At 38.8% G+C, this 23,287-nt stretch overlaps 1 protein-coding gene and 1 long non-coding RNA gene across 5 annotated transcripts in view; one reads left to right on the forward strand and one right to left on the reverse strand.

Annotated features, from left to right (window-relative positions):
- Window positions 1-23,287, forward strand: part of SLC9A9 (solute carrier family 9 member A9) — a 650,964-nt gene that overhangs the window by 582,106 nt on the left and 45,571 nt on the right. The window lies entirely within an intron of this gene.
- On the reverse strand, window positions 984-8,406 carry LOC142143782 (uncharacterized). 2 transcript variants are annotated; one of them, XR_012689577.1, is made up of 3 exons: window positions 7,671-8,406; window positions 4,359-5,624; window positions 984-2,495 (listed from the first exon to the last, which is right to left on the reverse strand). It is a non-coding gene; the product is annotated as an uncharacterized LOC142143782 (long non-coding RNA). The 2 variants fall into 2 exon arrangements; XR_012689576.1 differs by lacking the exon at window positions 7,671-8,406 and adding an exon at window positions 6,921-7,621.

The raw sequence follows: 23,287 nt of genomic DNA on the forward strand, positions 1-23,287 counted from the left end.
CAATGAGCAGGTGGGGGAATGGGGGGTATTACTATGATATGCCGCCAGCTCTCAATATGGAAATAAAAGAAATGAGTGCCATTGCCATATTTTGTTAACTATGAGTCAGACTAACAGCTGAACAGGTAAAGACATTGGCGCCAGTGTAGCGCCTAATGGTGCCGCTAGTGCCCAGAGCACATGCTCTGCTGGCTCCACTCATGCTACGGCCCTGGTTGTTAGACACATTATTTGTGAAGGATGCACTTTCTTTGAATGGTTAAATACAGTACTTGTTAGTTAACTTTTTCTTCGATGTTGTAAAAAGTTTTTGAAAATAGTTTTCATGACTTCAAATTTTGTCAGTACTCGTTTTAGTCATTAACCAAGAACTGGCATTGAATAGGCTTTATTTGGCTTGAACTACCACTTATAAATACATTGGTTGCATTTGCTGTAAGTACAGGACCTGAGCTAAAAAAAAAAATCAATACATAAGCTGACTACAGATGCGGTGCAGCATAATGCATTATAAAATCCCAGGATAAAATTGAAAAATAATTCACGTTATTGATTTTCCCTTTCTCAACTGGATTTTTAAAATGGACAGTACACGAGACCTTGATGTTCTGCAAACGCTGAATATTTATATCTGCCAATTAATTTGACGCCCAGCAAAAGCTGCTCACACAGGTCATTGTAGAATATTTACACTGTTTATTGCTTAAAGGCTTGATAACAAAATAGATGTAATTAAAATGCCCATAGGATAAGAACAGATGGTAAGAATGACATCTGACATGCAGAAAAAGATTATGTTGTACAGTTACACAGTACTGAAAAATAAAAACATTTCTAGGGCCAAAAAAATTCAAGGAACAAATGTAAAAAATTGGGACTCTCCATGGTCCTGTGAGATCTAAAATTCTGACCCAAGTCTGCCTGTGGTGTCAAGTATATCTGGAAGCGCTTCAATCAGCTGGAGAGAATTGACACAGACCAAGTTCTGTATACAAGGAATATTCTCTAGTTTATTGATACAAAGATACAGGTTTTTATAGGCTACTGAATAAATGAATCCTACGTCATATGCATACAATAGTTTATACCACTAGTTTATGAGAAGCGCTACTGATTAACTTTCTCACGTATTCTTGAGGTGTTTACTTTTCTCCCCCTTCTAAGGACAGATGAGCCTATTATTTCTTATCTCAAGGGGAGTTGGAGATATGCTATGTGCAACACCATGGATACAGTTCCCATACTACCAGCTGGATATGAAGCTCATTATTGTTTTCATAACTGGTTACATTCTTCAGGTGTTCCCTATTAGTTCAACTTCAAGGCCATAGGCTCACATATTGCAAAACTGCAAGTTAACAGAAAAATGAATAATCTCTTCTAGCAAATAATATTTCTATACAAGTTACAATAAAATGGCTGAACAAAGGCCTTATGAGGCCTTAACAAAAAATCATATTTAACATTTCCCATCTTTTATTCAATTTTCGACCCTTTCTCCTCCTACCTACCTAATCCTATCTATAGAACCACATTCTTAATAAGCAGGTACTTATACACATGTAGGAGGCCACATGCATAGAGTTGGTCCCCTTAGGAATCTGTCAACTCATCCCCCACTAATAAGCCTGTGATCCTCCCTGTCCTAACTTGATTTATGAGGAGATGTATTTTGGCAAATGTCCATGTCTAGAAAAGATGGTTTCTTAGAAGATGGTTTCTTAAAAGATGGTTTCTTAGTAGGTAGTTAATGAGTCTATAGTAGTTCTGCAGGCCTTGCATGTCCTTTGTTCAATCTTTAGTAGTTTCTTGTTGCAAACTCTGCAGTTCTTTGGCTTTGCTAGTCCAAATAATTCATGACACTCATAGTCTGGTCAGGTTTCAGAAGTAATTTCTGTGATCATCAGAGGTTCGGGATTTTCAGTGGTTCCCTTTTTGGAGAGACAACAATCAAGTGTCAGTAACTTCTTAATCAGCCATATATTTAGTTTCATTATCACCTATACGATCAACAGGATTGCAAAACCATTTGCTACTAATGCCAATATTTCCAATATCCAACATGAATCATTACTGACAACTTTACCAATGAGGTTATGCATCTGCACAAAGACATTTTCAGAGTTTACTCTACTATGAGTGCAAATTGTTGAGCACTCCTTCCCATATGTTTCTCACAGTGGCATAGGCAATATGTCACTTAACTGTCTGTTTCATACTGGGTTAGGGAGGCCTTAATCCCTACTTCAGTCACAATTATTCTGGCAAGACATATCAATACAATGAGACAGTCATTTCTATTTATCAGAACAAGACTCCCCTGATTTGAAGACTTTGCAGTGTTATGCGTGAATCCAGGTGTCTCTTTCCTGTACTTTCACTGCCATGGGAGTCGTCAACAGGACTTGATAAGGACCCTTGTATCTGGGTTCAAGACTTCTCCTGATGTGCTTTCTCACGACCACCCAGCCCCCCAGGGTGCAGTTTATGGGTACCTGTATCAAAATTAGGGTTTGCAATGGAGGAGAATATTTGACCATGTATTTCAGTTAGTTGTTTCTATAATAAGGCAACATAATTCAACAAATCACTATATACATGGTGTAGTTGCTATGGAAAATAACAGCCTGTTCTGTTTGCTGTGCCAAACAATATCTCATATGGTGTTAAACCTGTGTCTTTCCTAGCAGTATTTTTTACTGAGTGCAGGTAAACATGAGATCCATGGCAGACCTGTTTCAGCCATTATTTTCTGCATTTTCAATTTCAGTGTACCATTAAGGCGCTCCATACATCCTGAACTTTGGGATCTGTAGGGGGTGTGATAGTTTCTGGAATCCTTGCCCCGTAAAGTGTATCCCTCTGTCACTTACAATGACCTCTGGTACACCATATCATCAGATTACCTCATTCGCAATTTTCTTGGCTAATGCTTTAGCATTTGCTTTTCTATACAGCCATGTCTCCAGCCAGTGACTAAAGAAGTTGACACAGACAAGCACATTCTCAAAGCCCGAGCATTTGGGAAGTTATAAAGTCTATCTGTATCCTCTTATAGGGATATTATGTCTGGGGTGTGCTTTTCCATAGGACAGACTTACTCGGGTTACTTTGTGCACAGACTAGGCATTCTGCCACTAACGACTGTGCTGCTTGGGCGAACCCTGGTACTATCCATAAGCTGCTAGTGAGTACAACCATAGCATCTTTTCCCAGATGCACTTTCTCGTGTGCTATATTGGCCATAATGGGATAAACTACTTTTGGCAGACACAAACGCTGACCTTTACACCACTCCTTGCACTTCTAGTGCTCCATGTATTGCCCAAGTCTTTTTCTTATTTTCTGTTGCTTGTCTTTCCATAAGTTGGAGTGTGCTCTGGTCAAACAGGGGTCAGGGGGTCACCATGTAAATAGACTCCCCTTGGGGTACTGGGGCTATGGCGGCTTCTCGTGCGGCCTGGTCTATTTCACTTAGCTTCGGGGGTAGTATCTCTGTGTGTGTCTTCACCTTCATCACTGTTTGGAGGACAGCTGGAATGCAGTGAACAGTGCCCTGGTATGTTCATCATATTGACTGGTTTGCTTGCTGAACCCATAAGGTCCCTACTTTTCCATACAGGGCCATAATCATGCGCAATTACAAATGCATAACTTGAATCAGTGTAAATATTTACTCTTTGTCCTTTTGCATATATGCATGCAAGTGTCAGGGCCTTTAGTTCAGCTTCTTTTGCTGATGTGACTCGGTAGAGTCTGTTGAATCACTATTTCTGTGTGTGTGGTTACAGCACACCCTGTATAAGGGACAGGATTTATGTAATAGTGTGAACCATCTACAAAAAGAGTGATGTCTGCATCTGGTAATGGTTTATCTTTAATGTGAGATAAAACCAGAGATTCTTGTTTCATTAGTTCTATGCAATCATGTTCAGAAAAATTTTGTTTGCATTTTTTTTTTCCTTTCTTTCTGTTCAAGCTGGAATGGAATTCCCCCAAATCCCTAGGGTAACCCCAATATATACAGGTACTTCTCCCATCTTTTGAAACTTGCTGCAATAAGGCAGCAGGATTCAACATTGTGCACTGCTTAAGTGTAACGTTACTGGGAGTAAGCAGTGCTACTTCATTAGGATAGGCTTCAGTAAGGAGCATGTGGAATCCAAGGAAAAGGTTCTTGGTTTCTGAGTTCCACAAAGTTTACACTCATTAGATGGAGTGTACAGTACAACGGTTAAGACAGATGTGGTAACTTTAATTCTTCTGGAAGAGAAACACTTAGCTTAAATAACCTGTTAATAAGCCACATCATCAGTTCTATTAGTGTATATAATAATGTGTTGGGCCACAATACTCACAAACACATTCCTGCATTGGGTGTAAACCCCTGTAGTCATGGGTTGCTCTTTTCTTTATTTGGTTGGGTTAAACTTTCATATTAGAATTTTCTAATTATGTATAATGATCTATACATTACTATGGGCCTGAGTCTGGTTCTTCCAAACTTGGCTTTCCTTTCTAGTCTAGTACACATCTACAGCGCACAGCAAAGGAAAATAACGTGCAATCTATATTCCTCCTGCTAATATCAATGAACTCCCCTCTCTGGTCTCCCTTGGACCTTTAAAAAACTTAAAATACAGTTTACTCAGATTCCCCTTGTCTGAAGGTCTTAACATATATCTGTGAACATGAGAGGCTCTGGGGCCTCTTGTGCTTCCTTTTTTTTTTTTTTTTTGTCTTCTAATAAAAAAGGAAAGGGAGGAAGAAAATACACAGTGCGCTCGGCAAGTGTTATATGTCACTCATTTCACAATAGGAGGGAATGTCCTTTGTGCTGTATATCTTCATACTTAGTAAATCTGGCCGGTAACAAATGTTTTGCTTGTGCTTGGTTTCTGTCACAACGTACGATACCGTTAAGGTAACTGGGTGTCCTAGCACAATATCTATACTCTTTTCAAGCACTAAAGCAGAGTAGTATGCAAGTGACCTTAGCTTGCGACCATGTATTTGTGTCAGTACTCCTTGTACGTGTGCACTGACTTCATAACAAAATAATGTGAAAGGCTTGTCATAATCTGGCAAAGCCAGTGCTGGCGCTGAAGTTATTTCAGCTTAAAATTGGTTAAACATTTGGTTCTGCTCAGAGGAGAGTATAAATGGCTTGCTATGATCCAGAAGTGCTAATGCAGGAGCACATACAATTGCTCTTAAAGTCTTAAATCTTTTTCATTTCTGTAAAAATATAGAATTCCCATCAATGCATTACCATACCCACAATAAAAAGAATTATTTACAGTATATGACAATTATAGCACAGTAAATAAGGGCAGTAAATGTCTTTACAAACACTGATTTACTCAAAACTGTAATGAGGATACAAATAAAAACCTTTTGCTTTCTGCACATACAGAAAAACCACCTAGTTCATGCATTTGCTATGCGAATAGCACATAAACTCTAATATCTCTTCCAAAACAAGGTAATCATTACTCAGAAGAGTTTACGTTATTTAAATCCTTCATTAGTTTATACTTATGTTTGTTGTGGTGCAAAGATGGTGCATTGGAAGTTAAATCAATGCAATCTGGATTGCCTAATGGGTCTTTGCAGCTGGAGACCTGTGAATAAAAAAACTTTTGCATAGAGATTAACATTTATTTACTAGGAATTACTGTAACTGTAACATGCGTGTATACTGTTATCAGGTAACCAGTGAACAGCTGCTAAAAGCTTAACTGTGACGCTATGCGTTCCATGCCTTGATTTCCTCAAAGGGGCAGTCCCTAATTTCACAAATAGAGAATGTCAAAGTGACGAGACCTGGGCGAGTGTTCAAAGCCACTCCTTTCTTATCATCTCTTAGTACAGCCCTTTTAAATGACACTAATTAAATTTCCGGGTTTAGAAACATTCAATCTGGAATCTTGGTTCCAAGTATTCAACCATTTTAAAAGCAGCACTGTCTCATAAATCAGAGTACTCTCGTTAGACACAATACATTGTGTCTGTAAATCATTCAACATTTTCTCAACAAAATCTCTCTCCCGTGACCAAATATTCACACATATTTCTAGATTCTGTGATTTTCGTGTTCAAAGTAAAAATATATTCACTTAAGTCTCGCTCACAGACGACATTTTATCTCGTAACATTTCTTTAAAGGCATAACAAACCCTCCTGATTTCTGAGAACATTCATCAGCGCCATTTTAACACAGATAAAAACAGCATGTAAGCTCACTCCCACAATTCTCAACTTCATTAAAGAGAAAGCTATATTTCTGAACTTCAGAAACAAAATTATTTTGTTCAAATACAGAAACGGCTTGTTGGATCCCAGCCAGCTTTATTCTGACACTAGTACTTATAGTGATAATGTACATTATTTACAATCTTGTCCGTGCAATCGGACCAAACATTTTAAAACTTCTTTTGTATCTTTTTAAAAGCTTATCATTAAGCAATGAATGTACAACTTTTTCAACCTTGAAACATGTCTCTTGTAAAAAACGGACAAGACAGACAAACATTGTGATTTAAAGTAAATCAAACATCTCCCTTATAGAGCACTAAGACAGAGAACAAACAATGTGAATTATCACGGATCTCTCTCACACGCAGTAAGACGGAGACAAAACTCACATACAGAGAAAGAAAACTTAACTGACATCTTCCAGCCTACTGCTGTGGAACTACAAGTCCCAGCATTACACTAAATACAAGTTAGCTTCAACATGTTATCATCAATCAGCACTCCGGACACATTTTTTTAATTTTACATACATTGTCAAAAAACAAAAAACAGTGTGCTTCTTATCTCAACACACTGAAATCATTTACACAGAATAAGGGAGGGGCACATTTCACTTATTCAGCTGCACAGGATCAAACATACATTTATAATATACAACCTACTTGATTCATTATTCAGCTTCCGATGCATTTAGCATATCCACATATATTTCGACTTTTCAGATCTCTTAACTTTCCTGTGCCACCTCAAACAATCTCTTGGGGTTTGATCTCAATACCCCTTTGTTCTTGTCACATTACCACTTGCAACACCTTTGTTTCTCCATCCACACATATCTTTGGCTATCCCCGCTTTCTTGAAAAATTCCCTGCAGACCTTCTACTCCCCCATTTCCTTAAGTCTTTGTGCATCATATCTATGAGGGAGCTGCTGTCATTTGTTTACTATCTATATTACTCGTATTGACAGTATTCTGTTGAGTCCAAATCGGGACTCTTATCTAGTTTCTGTGGGTTGTCCTTGCACTGGACGTCCCGTTCTGTGGACTCCTTGTACTGGATGTCCGTGCTAAATAGCTTCTTTGACAGTATCTGGGACGAAGGTCTTTTGGAAATCTCTCTTACACAATTTGGGCAGATTACAGAATCTCCCTTCTTTGATATACCTCTGGGGATGGTGTCTAAAATGTTCACTCAATGTTCAAAACAATAACTCTCTAAATCCCTCTATTCCATTACATGCTTCTTTGATCAATGTCTTATGTGACTTTTATGCTTTATACATCATACATAGGTACAAACACATGCACTCAAAATTCAATCATCTTTCAAAAATCTAATCAACAATACAATTACAGTAAACAAATTGGGTCAATACTGTATTATATTAATCAGATGATACTTGAGACTCACAAATTCGCGTGTCAGGTGCCTCAGACAGACATGAGGTGACCCAGACTAGGAAGACCAACGAGTAGAAATCTACTGACCGCGGATGTTGGGGTTCAATGTGCTGGGAAACCTCCGTTGTCTGTCTTGTAGCCTGCTGGACAGCGAATCTCTGTGGCGACCTCCAAGTTGTGAGATCTAAAATTCTGACCCAAGTCTGCCTGTGGTGTCAAGTATATCTGGAAGCGCTTCAATCAGCTGGAGAGAATTGACACAGACCAAGTTCTGTATACAAGGAATATTCTCTAGTTTATTGATACAAAGATACAGGTTTTTATAGGCTACTGAATAAATGAATCCTACGTCATATGCATACAATAGTTTATACCACTAGTTTATGAGAAGCGCTACTGATTAACTTTCTCACGTATTCTTGAGGTGTTTACTTTTCTCCCCCTTCTAAGGACAGATGAGCCTATTATTTCTTATCTCAAGGGGAGTTGGAGATATGCTATGTGCAACACCATGGATACAGTTCCCATACTACCAGCTGGATATGAAGCTCATTATTGTTTTCATAACTGGTTACATTCTTCAGGTGTTCCCTATTAGTTCAACTTCAAGGCCATAGGCTCACATATTGCAAAACTGCAAGTTAACAGAAAAATGAATAATCTCTTCTAGCAAATAATATTTCTATACAAGTTACAATAAAATGGCTGAACAAAGGCCTTATGAGGCCTTAACAAAAAATCATATTTAACAGTCCCTAGATCAGAATATTCCCCATTGTTCCTTACACTCCCTTCACTTACCTTACAGGGCCAGCAATCCATCTCTTCTTGCTGTCTGCAACTTATCACATTTTGGAGTCTTACGGTAGTAGCAGTCAGAGGAAGACGCAGAGCAGATCAGGGCCCAGAGCAGCATCTGTGGCACTACATGGGGTCCTGATGGGTCCCTCATTTGACTTGACTTCAATAGCAGTATTCAGGCCCATGTGCCCTAAAATCTTGTTTCATTTTAGCAATCTTGTAAAGTACCACTTTAAAAATCCTTGGGAACATGACTTAATTAACACTTTGCTAAAAATAGTAAATGATATGTAAATAAATACCCTTTTTTAAGGAGCTAATAGGAGTACAATACTACCACTGGATTTGACTCAGGAATAGACTGCACTGAGCTGGGAGTTCTGCAACAGGACCTCTCATAGAGACACAGATCCTGAGCAAAATTAGTCAGTCATCAGTGCTAGTATGAGATTAGTCAATTCAAGCCAAGGGTTACGATCACATCACAACTAAATTCCGTGAACAAGCCAAGGTCAGGTATCCAGTTATTCAATACAGGAGTAAAGATCGGATTAACTGATTTCTGGAACTGGAACTTCTATCATTAATAAGCTTGAATTGCTCATGTACCGATACAAAACATTGGGGTACATTGATGAAAGCTGATATACAGATAACTATTGTGAGAGAAGCACTGGGATGGTCTGTCTGATCTACATATATGCATCCCAGGTTTCTATCTTATATCTTTGAAACTTCAGGGAAATTGTAAAGTGTGTTGGAAAGACAACTTTCAATAGGTTCAGCTCAAGTAAGAGATGGTTTAAGGGTCTCTGGAGTGAATGGAGGAGAGAGTGGGCCTCCATTTCCATTTGGGCCTTCTGGCCTCCCAGCCAGACAACAGGCAGATCAGCAGGCTTCAGTGGCAAGCAAGCCTAAATATATGTTTATATGTCTCACTATTTTGGGAAGGAATCAGGGAAGTTTATGCTGAGAGAGACACCTGGTTTTGTAAGTAAGACAAACGTGCCTGTACAACTTTTGTATGTGTGGGCTGGATACTGGCTTCCCCACAAATAGAGATAGCATGTGTGTTATTTAGAGTCAGACAGGCTAGGACTTATTTTGTTGTTTTTCTTATTTGCTTATTTATTGGTCACTAAAATTAGCTGCGGGCTAGTTGCACAAGACAGTTGGACCTTTCTGTCTCTTGCAGGCTGCTTTGTTACTAAGTGCCACCACAGGAGACATCGTCTGCTGCCTATTCCTGTCACACTATGTAAGTAGGCGCTGCAGCAGCAAATCAAATGGACGTTTTACTAGTGCAGTTTTCAAAGTGAAAGGAAAAGTTTTATTGGTTTCATTGTATTACAGAACTGTTTTTCTGAGTGTTAGGGCGAGGACCTAAATAAAATATTAAATGCCAGGGTACAAATAAAATAGTGAATGCATAATTAGGAATATAAATGATTTCCCCTCAGATTAAAGTCTTTGAAACATTTGGTCAGTCAGTCAGTGGTAGGTAATTAGATTTAGCAGACATTCAATCAGGAAGCCAACTTAATATATGCAGATCACAGCCATGCACTGCCTTTGAGCCTGTATGTAATTTCCTATTTAGAGTAGACTGTCTTTCAACAGGCATTGTAAAATCAATGTAGCCCTCTAGATGTACCGTGTAAACAATGAAGGCTACCTATGCAGGTATATAAGAAATACTAACTTCAAAGAACATGCCTTCATAGTTTATATTTTGAGATATCAGTGTGCCACTCTGTACTTAGGGGCAGAGACCGCACAATGGTTGTGATATAAAGATATCAACTATAGAGGAAAACCACAATAGTCACATATCTTTTGGAATGATATTTGATATTGTTGTATATCCATCATATTTGATATGTAAATGTGCGTGAGGTTATGACTGTTCTATTGAAGGCGAAATTATGTCTCTGGAAGATGAGAAAAGTTATGGGAGGTCAAAACTTTTGGCCTATTTTTGATCAAACCATAATTGACACCCATGGGACATTTCCTCCTGTTACATTAGCATATACACTGCCCTTCTGAATACCATCCTACTTTAACCTGCTTAAAAATCCTGTATGGGAGAGAGCAGATTGTCTGCTCCTGGGGCTCAGTTTAATCGGAGGATTGTCCATTGAATTCTGCCTCGCTCCAGACATACAGACTATGATCCGTAAATTTTATTCTCTGTAATTTAATCCAATTTTTTTTTACATTTGTATTACATTTATTTTTTTGTATGTCATTGGTCATATGTTCTCTCTGTTTTATTATATCCAAATGCCCTGTTTTTCTGTATATTAATTAATTGTAATTAATACAGAGAGCAACCTAGTGACTGATATACAATACAGAGAGCATCCTACTGTCCGCCATATAATAGAGAGTGCATTTTAGTTATTTTCAGTATTTTTTTTATTTTTAGTATTTTAGTTCCAGCCATAAAATACAGAAAGCAAGAACCCTTCTCATGCATTGTACCCCTCAACACTTGCCTTGTCATACATTGTGCCCGTGCTTCTTAATTACATTGTTTTTATTTATTTTTATTAGATTTTACACTAACAGTATATTTTTTCAATACTTTTTATATATTTTATAATGACAAGTTATACAAATTGTATAAACTAATAAAACAAAATATTCAACAATATAATGGTACAAAAAACCAAAGTAGCTAACAGTATATTTAGTTTCATTTTTACAAAGCAATTTACATTACGGTGCTCTTCACATTCACACAAACACACACTAACCTAAGGCTGTCAGCTGCACATGTTCCAGCACTGTTAGTGGGTCTAATTCATTCTTCTTCTGCTGCACTTGGTCTGCAGCTCTTCTCCTGCCATAATCTCTCTACCAGTGTACGTGATCTGCCACCTGTTGCCAATGAAGCACTTTTCTGCACCAATGACTTTCTCCCCAGTTCCCCTCTCCCAACCTAACAGCATTTTTCAACTCTGCTCTCCTTTTTCTCCCCAGCTACATCCTTTGTCCCATATGTTCTCTCCTTCATTATTTAATTCTCTTTTTTGCACTTTCCCTTCTCCAGCTCTCTAAGCTACCCACACCCTTATTGTTCTTTTTATTCTCCCCCACCAAATTATGCCTTTTCTTCTTTAATCACCCTACTATTCCTTTTTTCTCCTCAACCTGATTTCTCTTTTTTGCTCCTTAACTGCTGTGAAGGCTGCAATCACCTATTGACAGGATGGTAAAGAGAGTGATAAATGCATCTGCTCAGGCCAATCACAGCAGCCACCAAGTCGGGAATCCAATCATTTGTTCCTGGAGGTGCATCTGCCACTGACATTCGTCTGGGTGGAACAGAAGCCCCCACCACACTCAGCAACAGGCAGACCCGTGATTCACTGCCTGTTGCTCTCCACTGATGGGACCGACCACCTAGCATGGAAGCCAACAACGCTCACCGTCCCCGAGCCCGCCCAAGCTGGGTGTAAGCAGGAAATGAAAAAAACAAGCAAAAAAAAAAAAGATAATTATCAATAAGCAGGAAAAAATAATGTATTATTATATTATTGGTAGAGATGCTCAGGCTCGGTTCCCTGAGAACAGAACACACCCGAACTTAGCAGATTCGAGCGCCGAGCTAAGCCGGCTCGGTACTTTCGCGTGCCATCTGAATTGAAAACGAGGCAAAACGTCATTGTTTCGTCGTTTGATATCGGATCTCACAAGATTGGGATTCTATAAGTACCGCGATTCAGCACCATTTCTTGACAGTCTCTAGTGCAGTTGGGCAGCGTCATAGGTAGAAAAGACCTTTCACTATTCACACTAATGCACCCTCACAACTATCCCAATCTCCACTCTGAGCCACACTCGCTCCTCTTGTTTCAGCTGTGCCCTCTTCGCTTTCGAATGTAAGCTCTCTAATGAGCAGGATCCTCCATACCCTTTGTTTTCATGTCTCCATTCATTTTGTCTGCCTTGTCTGTTCTTGTTTTACGTATGTCCTGTTTTATGTATGTCCTTGTCTTCCCTACTGTATGGCGCTGTGGAGCACTGTGGTGCCTTACAAATCTACGATAATAATATGCATCTTAGTAAAGCAGATGATACACCGAGTAGCCTGCCTCAGAAAAATGCGACGTTCTTGGGTACATGCTGCTGCTGTTCCTACTGGTGAAGGGGAATCACCAACCCAGTGGGCTGTCACAGTCATATAATCTTTAGTTTGCCCAGTTCTGCTTTTCCACATATCTGTGGTTAAGTGTAGAGTGGGTAGAATGGTATTTTGTAGCCCAATAATTACATTTTTATGAACTTTCTGGTAGAAAAGCTTTTCTAGTAAAATGGTGTCATGATGGAATTTGGTAACAGGGACAGAAGACGTCAAGTTATTGTTATTTTTTAGCATAAGTTTCTGATTTTCACAAAAGCTTTTCATGAACTCGCTTCAAATGGCGTAACATGGATGAGGTTCCTAGATGGTTATGGTCCCTACTCTACTGACTGTGGCTTTACAATGCTATAAATGGCTTGACAACTGTTGTCAGGATTTGGGTAAAAATAATTCCACACATAAGATGTGGATTACACCCAGGCATGACAATGGCCTTCTTCTTATCACTGGCAAGAACTGCTGCAGTCTTTGTTTGAAAGTGTATGAAAATAATATTGTGACCTGTGAGGTGGTCAAAATTGACTGCAAATGACTTGAAATTAGTGTTATTGAGGTTAATAATAATGTAGGTGCAAAAAAGAAAAATTATGTGATTTTAGCAAAAAAAATAGGGATTTTATTAAAAAAAAAAAGGGATCCAAAACCAAAACACGCAAGGGGAGTTTTGCCAAAACCAAAACTAAAACACGCAGTTAATCCAGCACCAAAAACCAAATCCAGAACACCGGGGTCAGTGAACATCTCTAATTATTGGGCAGATCTATTCCTAATATGCTCCACATAATCCTGTACTGTTTTAAATGTAAATATAGCATAAATGACTGGTAGGTCCTCTGCATATAATAGAGAATGTCAGTGTGATTTTTACACCTTTTTTGGGAAAAGCAATATTTTGTTATAAATAGTCTATCAGTAAATGAATATGTTTCTACATTTACAATTGTCTATGTAAAATTGTGCCATTCATGTTCTGACCTGCAGCCAAGTTCACTGAAGATGTTACATTCCTTTTTATTATAGTCTGTGATTGTTTTGTCACTATATGTTAAGCTATTATCAGTACATAAAAGAAGCCATTCATGGCAGTAGTAAAAGGCCATTCTAGGAAAGGTCTTGTGACTGTGCTTTGGGCTCAAACATTTGTGCTAATGACATCAATTCTGTTATTAACAATTACACTGGAAAACTAAGCACGACAGCAGTAGTTGATATGAAAACTAAATCTTGGCAAGAAATAATATTGGGAATACTTAGCTGCAGATTGTATATGTACTATGTGTGTATGTATATATATATATATATATATATATATATATACACACAGTAACCACTTTATGAGGTACACATGCTAGTTAATGCAAATACCTAATCAGCCAATCATGTGGCAGCGACTCTATGCATGAAAGCATGCAGCATGCAGAAACATTGGGGGGGGGGGGTTCAGTTGTTGATCAGTTCAAACATGAGAGAATGGGAATAAATGTGATCATATTGAAATGAATGGAATGATTATTGGTGCCAGTCAGAGTGGTTTCAGTATTTTTAGAGACTGTTGATTTCCTGGGATTTTCTGGGACACAACTGTCTCTATGGCCTGAGTAATTAAGCATACTTGCCAACTCTCCTGGAATGTTCGGGAGACTCCCGCATTTTGTGAGAGTCTCCCGGACTCCCGGGAGAGTGTGGCAATCTCCCGGATTTGCCCACTTCCTAGTGAAGTGGGCAGAATAAGCTCCCAAATGCCGCGATTCCCGGTGAATTGCGGCGTTTGGCACCACCCTCGCTGTCAAAGACGTCATAGGGGCAGGTCCAAAATGACGCGCATTTTGGAGCCCTGCCCCCACCATGCCCACCTCTCATGGCAGGCTCCCGGAAACCAACTATTCAAAGTTGGTAAGTATGTCATTAAGGAGAGCAAAGCTTAAAAAAGGAATAACTTTGCACCTGGTCAAAACCATGTTGCATTAGAGCGGGAGGTAAATTTAATATGTGGGGACATATTTATAGTTGGGATAGGGCATATCCTAGATCAACTTTAAATTTCAGTGCAAAAATAAAGCCATCAAGTATTTGTGTGCTGCATGAAAAGCAGACAGTATTTAACTTACGTGCAAAATAATAAACTAATGTGCACCCCTTGCATTGCAACATGGTTTGTCCAGGATCAAATTGAATCCTTTCTTTGACTTAATGACTTAGGCTCACAATGAGATCCATCCTGTTTTTCTCCTTACTGCAAGTAAATGCATTTAGAGTCTACACATAACCCAATGTGGTCATGCTTAAAATAGCATGTCAGCTTCTATATATCTCTGAAAATGTTTCCCTGGCACTGATCTCTGCACAGACAGACATGGAATAAAACTGCATATTCTTATAATCAACAATTTCATACACAATCACCACATTTGTAGATTGTTAAAATAACTGAAATATTGCATTCATTTTCTTTAATGGGGTGCTTCATTATTTGTTATTCATTTTCTGTTATACTATAGCAGGAAACCATTTTCAGCTTCATTGTAACAGTAAGGACTTGTATGCATGGGCATTCACTCTATGCGTTTAACTCACATTCTTCATGCCTATTAAACATGCTTTTACGCTGATAATGTAAGCGAGCTGAACTGTACATACACTTTCTGACAATTGTTTCATTTGTTTCCTGTGGTGTTAAAAAGAGTTAACACTTTGGAAAATACAATGGAGTTCAATTTATCTGGAGTTTTATTTATTTTGAATTCATGCACAATACACTGTGATTCTGGGAAGTTTTGTCATGTTAAAAGAGCTAACACAAAGCAGTGTTTTGCCTATGCTATTAACTAGCATTTAGAGTGTGTGTGTGCAGTGTACTGCTTTGTTGAGGCAACAAAATAGAGCAGTAAGGATAGTGACTACCTGCTAAGTTCTGTTATGTAAATGGAGAGGTAAAGGGAATGTAAGAGCCCCTACTAATATGTGTTCAATTGATACTTGAGGATGAAATTGTGAGCTTAGGTGGTTCAACTAGAAACAACTTGAAAAAATGCTTATTTTTTTTAACCAAATGGAGCAGGAAAGTTAATCCCTCACTGCTAAGGCATTTTTTCACCCGCTGACACTTTTAGGGTCATCACAGTCCAACTTCCATATCAGTAATTTTTCTGTGTCATACAAACACAAATTACACCTTTCAGAAGGCTTTTCATTTTAAGAAAATGTGATGGGTTTCTTTGAAATCCAAGACAAAAATGCACAGTAGTTTATGAAAAGTGGTGCAATAACGGAAAAAAATGGATTTTTCATTATTTTATGGGAAAAAAAAGTTGGGCAATTACTTGAAAAGAAGAGATTGTCATGCTTTTTTATGAATAGTTGTGGGATTCCCGATAAGGATGGTATTGGTTGCCTTTGCCTATTTGTACACTCTCTACGCTGCTACCATTTTTGGGTGGTATTGGGTGCATTTTAAAGATCTCAGAGGTACAAAAAATGAAAAAAAAAATGAAGAAGACATTTAGAAACTAACATAATAAATCTAATAATGTGTCTGGTACAGTACTGGCAATTTTTTCACATTTTTTATATATTTATTTACTAAATTAAAATTGGGCAAATAGTTGAAACGGATTTATCATACCTTCCTGAATAACTGCAGGCCTCTCCACATTTGAATCGTATGACGTAACATATTTTGGTTTTGATTTTGGTTTTGGATCTGAATTAAGTTCGTGCTTTGGTATTGGCAAAACCGTCCTCGCATGTTTTGGAATTGGATCTGTGTGTTTTAGAAAAATAGCTAACTTATGCTAAAATCACATAATTTTGCTTTTTTTTTTTGTTCTTACATTATTATTATCCTCAATAAAACTAATTTCCAGTCATTTACAGTCAATTTTGACCACCTCACAGATCACAATATTATTTTCATCCACTTTTGGACAAAGACTGCAGCGACTTGGCTGGATGCTAAGCGACAGAGCAATAGCACAAACACATGGCAGTTCATAGCACATCTAGGAAACATTGCCACGCAGCAGTGGCAGAAAAGAAAAGTGGTGCAAGTTGGAATGGTCCTTGGGCCCTCCCACCCACCCTTATGTAAGATATTGAAAAGGACATCTACATTTTAACAAAGCAAGCACTCCAGCGACAAGGAGTGCCACTTTTGTGGCTGAAGTGCTTGGTTTGTTTGGGCCCCCAAAACAAGCTACCAATAGCTTAGCTGCCTTAAGACCAACAGTGCCGTCAATGAACTCTACATTATTAAACCATGTCTGCTCGTGCTGCATCTTTAATCTCCTCTCTGGATACCTCCCTCTCACCCTTGAAGAACTGCAAAACTTATTTAGACACAGGAATGGATATTACAACTAGAGTGGCATTACATCTGCTTCAGATAGACTGTGACACGGAACATGAGGGCAGTATGGAATCCGTCATCTTGGAATACGCTGCATTGAACAGAGATTTAAACCAAGATATAGATGCAGTTGAGGAGACCATACTTAAATTAAAACGTGACCCACCGGATGAGATCCCAGATTTAAGAGAGCTTGTACAGGAGAGATACACTGCACTTCAGAAGAATGATACAGAGGAGGTCCTGAGGCAGGATGATGAATAAGTCCAGTTTAAAGAACAGCTAAAACACCTGAGAAACAAATGGGTGTGTCACCAACCCCTGCAGACGTAGATTTGTAAGATGAAGACGAGGAGATTGCCATCACCCAGAGCACTCCTATAACACAGTTGGAGATGGTGAACCCAGTGAAAAACAAAGTATGTGGTCACATGTATGAGAGAGAAGCAATTGAAAGGATGATTGAAAACAAACTTCAGCACTTATAGCACATGTAGGTAACATTGGCACACAGCGGTAGCTGAAAGGAAAAGTGGTGCAAGATGGAATTGTCCTAGGGACCCTCCCACCTACCCTTATAATGGATCTTAAAAATGACATGCACACTTTAACAAACCAAGCACAAGACAAGGAGTGCCACTTTTGTGGCTGAAGTGCTTGGTTTGTTTGGGCTGCCCACAAAACAAGGTAACAATGAGCTTAAGGCAGCTAAGGTAACAGTGCTGTTAATGAACTCAGCTTTTACCTTTTTAAAGAAAAAAACATCTTTAATAAAGGTGAAAATTTATTGTAGAAAAACATAAAAATTGCCAACATGTAATTTTGCCCAAACATTAATAAGCATTCCAGCATCAGATAGCTTCCTTCTCTCAGCTAGATCCCAGCACCTGCAATCTACATTGTCATCATCCTCACCCTCAAAGGTGTGTACATCATCATTACTCAATGCTAATTATTCCGACGGAAACCACCATTACAGAAGTCTCTGTACTTTGATCTAAATGCCAGTAAAGGCCTTCCTCGTGGAATTTGTAGTCCGTTCTACGACAGAGCTGTCACGATTTTTGGGAAATTCTTTTCAACCACACCACATGTCAAATTGTTTACTGAATCATCTGCATCATCCTTGGGTCTCTTAGAAAAGCTTTTACTGGAATCCTCAGATGGACGCAGAAAGACAAATAAGTTTGATAATAACAACCCAGCTTTTATTTCTGTACATAATGTTAAATCTAAACAAATTGGTAATGCTATTAGGAGGAATTTTAGTATCCTAAAGGAAGATAATATAGTGAAAAAGGTGTTGGATGATATGCCTAAGGTGATTTTTAGAAAAAATATGTGGATTTAAAGAGAATACTAGCTTCAAGCCTGCTAAAACAAGTCTGAAAAGGATGTTACATGGCTTCCTGATAGACCAAAGGGGTGTTACAGGTGTGGCAAACTAAGATGCTTAACGTGTGGCCATATCATGAATAGAATAATGAAGGTGAAGTCAAATTCTTGTGGAGAAGAATATCCCATTGAACACTTTGTCAACTGCGACACTTCATATATTGTATACATGCTGGAGTGTAGTTGTCACCTTCAATATGTGGGCCGTAATAAACAACAATGTAATTTGGAACATTTACTATCAGATGTCATCCTGTACCGTTTTGAGAAAAATTTACAGACGGAATCACGTCCCAGCGTTCCAACTACGCTCCATATCATAGATTCAGAATGGGCAAGTCCCATTACTATATGCTTTTTCTGAAGCCTACTAAACATGGTAAGATTGGCATATGTGGCCACATACAAGTGTTAACCTTATGGAAAATGAGTTCTGTAAATGACCATATGACAATAAGGAGGTCTAGATGACAGTTCTGCCTTTATATAGGTGAAGTTTACCCTTACATCTAAGCACTTGGGAACTATCAGTATTTTCCTTGGATATTTCCATGTTTTGTGAATCAAGAAGGAAACAGTGACCACTTATATGTTTTTTTTATTTTTAATATTTTATTTTTATTTATTTTTTATCTTTTTAATCATGCATGTATTTATTTTTTGAGGAGAATTCTTTTTAATTCCTCCTCTGGTTCTCTATGTACCTTGATTATTCATTTCTATATGATGATATCTCTACATGTTCAGGAATTTATTCCACCTGTTGATATTGTGTAGGTATTGCAGGAACCTGGTCCCCTCTGTAATCATTTTGAGGGGAGAGAGAGAGAGAGAGAGAGAGATATCTGCCTGTATTAGGGATTACAACAACCTTATAGAGTTTAGATATTACCAAGTGATGTCTTCATGTCTCTATTTAGTAATATTTTTATGGTGATCATATTTGATGTATTGCATGCTGTATAATAAATTTTGACTGTGGATTGGTCTCAGTGTGAATTGTACCCTATGTAGAGGAAATAATTAACATTATTATAGGTTGTTCCAGCGCTTGTTGTATTGTTTATATCTTAGAAAAGCTTAGTTGTTTCCTAGCAGCAGTAGCCTGAGAAACTGAAGGAGGGGACGCCGTTGTGTCAGGTACCACTTCAGCTGTCAAATTGCTCACCAGGAGCTCATTGCATCTCTTGTGATCTGGGACAGTGGGAAATCAAGAGAAGACATAGCTCTTAAACCTAGGATCAAGCATAGTCGCCAAAATGTAGTGATACAATTTCCAGAAGTTGATAACTCTTCGATCCTGGTGAAGCGATTAAAGTACTTCATCTAAAAGTCTGACATACTTAGTGTAATTTCTTTGTTTCATCGCCTTCAATTTTTCTAGGTGTGTTTCCAAAAGTCTAATTAAGGGAATCACTTTGCTCAAGCTATCAGTGTCTGTTAACAGGTGACTACTTTGAATCATTTCAGCACCTTACACAATACAGAAAGTATTCTCCACTGCATTGAACTAAAATACATTCTGCCTCCTTTCCGAATGTCATGGCTTGCGGAGTAATCGTGGATGGCTTTTCATTGTTCCTCCATCCTCACAAGCATATATTTCTGGACACAGACAGCATCTCTTGCACGATCCTGTAATTTTTCAAAAAGCTCTGTACCACCAAGTAAATTGTATAAACAATACAAGGAATGTGATGGATTTCACCCAGCTGTAATGCTCTCACAATATTGGTGGCATTATCATAAATGACATATCCTCAGGAGATTTCAAACGGGATAAGCCATGTTGCAATGACATGCCTCTTAGTGAAGCCGCTGATACACAGAGTAGCCTGCCTCGGAATAATCTAGCATTGTTGGATACATGCTGCTGCTGTTCCTGCTGCTGAAGGCAATTCACCTACCCAGTGGGTTGTCACAGTCATATAATCTTTAGTATGCCCAGTTCCGCTTGTCCACATATCTGTGGGTAGAATGGCATTTTGTATCCAAATAATTACATTTTATGGAACCTTCTGGTAGAGTTGAGGAATTTCCTTTCTAGTAAATGGTGTCGTGATAGAATATGGTAACGGGGACACAGGACCTCAGTTATCTGTCTAAAACCAGCTGCATTATTGTGGATATTGGACGCAGGTCAAATACTAGCATAGTCGCTTTGCAACTAGGTGACAGCTTTCATATTTGCTTCCTCTTGCAAAGGATTGTTTAACAGTCAATTGTTGTAAACTACTAGTAGTCTTCTTATTGGTCTACTTCTGGGTTGAAGATCCACCCCCAGTAGCAACAGCAACAGGACTAACGCTCATAAATTATTCAGAGTAATCCTGAATAGGGGAGAAGTCATCTAGCCTTAGCAACTTGGATGCAGGATTAACTCTGATCACTAGTGAGGATATTGATGATGAAGGTGTTGTCGGTGTGGCTTTACAAACGCTACAAATGGCTAGAGAACTGTTGTCAGGATTGGGTAAAAATAATTGCACACATAGGAGATGGATATTTTGGTCTTATACCCACGCATGACAATGGCCTTCTTCTTATCACTGGCAAGAACTGCTTACACTGGTGCAGGACTTACACAAACAACATCATCCTCATCAACATCCTCATCAACATCTTCATTAGCGTTGTCGTCAGCTACACAAATATCCCCCTCATCCTTTTGCAAATACAAAGTGGTATCCTACATTTGTGCATCACCGGCTACACTAAGAGGCATACCGCTCACAACTGTTTGAAAAACGAAGGGATGGCATTGCAACATGGCTTATCCCACTTGGACTCTCCTGAGAATATGTCATTTTTGATAACGCCACAAATATTGTGAGAGCCTTACAGCGGGGAAAATTCCATCACATTCCCTTTTTTGCTCACACAATCAACTTGGTGGTACCGAGCTTTTAAAAAAATTTCAGTGACATGCAGGAGATGTTGTCTGTGTCCAGAAATAATTCAGATAATTTTCGGCATTCTGCAAACACATATAGGAGATTGCAGCTGCTGCAAGAAGAATCGAATTTGAGGGAGAATGTACTTTAGTCCACTCAGTGGAAAACTTTCTGTGTTGTGCAAGGTGCTGAAACCACTCTAAGTAGTCACCTGTGAAGTGAGTTAAGACATTGTTATCTTGAGTCAAGGGATTCCCCTAATTAGACTTTTGTAAAAGCAGCTAGGGAAATTGAAGAAGGAGATTAAACTAAGCAATTCCGCTAACTAGGTCGGACTTGTAGATCAAATACTTTATTTGCTTTGCCAGGATCCGAAAGTTATCAATATCTTGAAATCGGATCACTACATTTTGGCAACTGTGCATGATCTTAGGTTTAAGAGCTATGTCTTCTTCTTTCCAGCTGGCCTAGATCTCTAGAGATGCAATGAGCTCCTGGTCAGCAAGCTGACAGCTCAAGTGGTACATGGCTCATCCTTCCTCAATTTCTTTGGGAACTGTTTTTTGGAAAAACTTATCTTTCCCAAGACACCCATTGGTGATGCAGATGAGTCTGCACAACATTTTGACATTTGGTCTGGTCTAAAAGAATTGCTCATAAATCGTGACAGCTCTTCCGTAAAATGAACTACAAATTCCATGAGGAAGCCATTACCGGCAATTACATCAAAGTACACAGACTTCTGTGATGGGGGATTCAAGCAGGGATGAATTAGTATTGCTTGAGGATAATGTACACAATGATGAGGGTTAATATGATGATAGTGTAGATTGCAGGTGCTGAGATCTAGCTGAGAGAAGGGAGCTAGCTGATGCTGGCATGCTTGTTAATATTTTTGGTAGAATTGCATGTTGGCAATTTTATTTTTTCTACAGTAAACTTTCACCTTTATTAGAGAGGTGATTTTTCTTTAAAATGGTACAAGCTTTTTTTTTACATTTTTGTTTCCCAGACTTAAAACCACTATGCACTTGAATATAGGCTATAGCACATGATGTAGAGGGATTATTATCATCATGACTGAGACTGGAGAGAGACAAGAATACTGCTACCCCTGTTTTTGTGTGACCAACGGCAGTAAGACTGGAGAGTGACAAGAACAATGTTACTGAAGACTGGAGAGTGACAAGGACACTGCCACCCCTCCTGTTTCTGTATGAGCTATTGCACAGTAGAATGTAAGAATGTAACTGGAGACTTTTAAAAAACACTGCCAGCCCTATTATTTGAATTTCTGTTCCAACACTAAACACTGCCACTTCTCCTATTTCTGGGTGAGCTATGGCACAGTACGATGTGACTGCAGTTTTTGAAAAACACTGACAGCCCTATTATTTATATTTCAGCACTGACAATTAGCAATGGAGCAATGCCACGTAGACTGTTGACTGGTAACAACACTGGGACCTCTCCTGTTTCTGTGTGAGCTATAATAGCACAGTACAATGTGACTGCAGATTTTGAAGAACACTGCCAGCCCTATTATTTCTATTTCAGCAATGACAATTAGCAATGGAGCAATGGACCTCTCCTGTTTCTGACTGAGCTATAAGTCAGTAGAATGTCACTGGAGACTTTTAACAAAACTACCCCTCCTCTTTCTGTTTTAGATATGACGCTGCCCATCTGCACTAGAGACTGCCAAGAGCCGTGCTACCCCTTCTTTGCCTCTCTATGAAATGGCGCCGTTGAGGGTGGTACTTATAGAATCCAAAACTCGCAAGATCCGATGATGCAGCAATGATATTTTGCCTCGTTTTCACTTCCGAGGGCGTGCGAAAGTATTGAGTCGGCTCGGATCGGCGAAGTTTGGGTGGGCTCGGTTCTCGGAAATCCGAGCCCAAGCTTCTCTAGAATTAAACCCATGGCTGCAGTGAGACAGTAATACTAACCAATGTGCCACCAGGAAATTATTTGTATTTAATAATAATATACACTCATAGGTACATATTGAATATTTACATGCATTAGGGGGTACT

The sequence above is a fragment of the Mixophyes fleayi genome, chromosome 3, assembly GCF_038048845.1.
Source record: "Mixophyes fleayi isolate aMixFle1 chromosome 3, aMixFle1.hap1, whole genome shotgun sequence".
NCBI classification, from domain to species: domain Eukaryota; kingdom Metazoa; phylum Chordata; class Amphibia; order Anura; family Limnodynastidae; genus Mixophyes; species Mixophyes fleayi.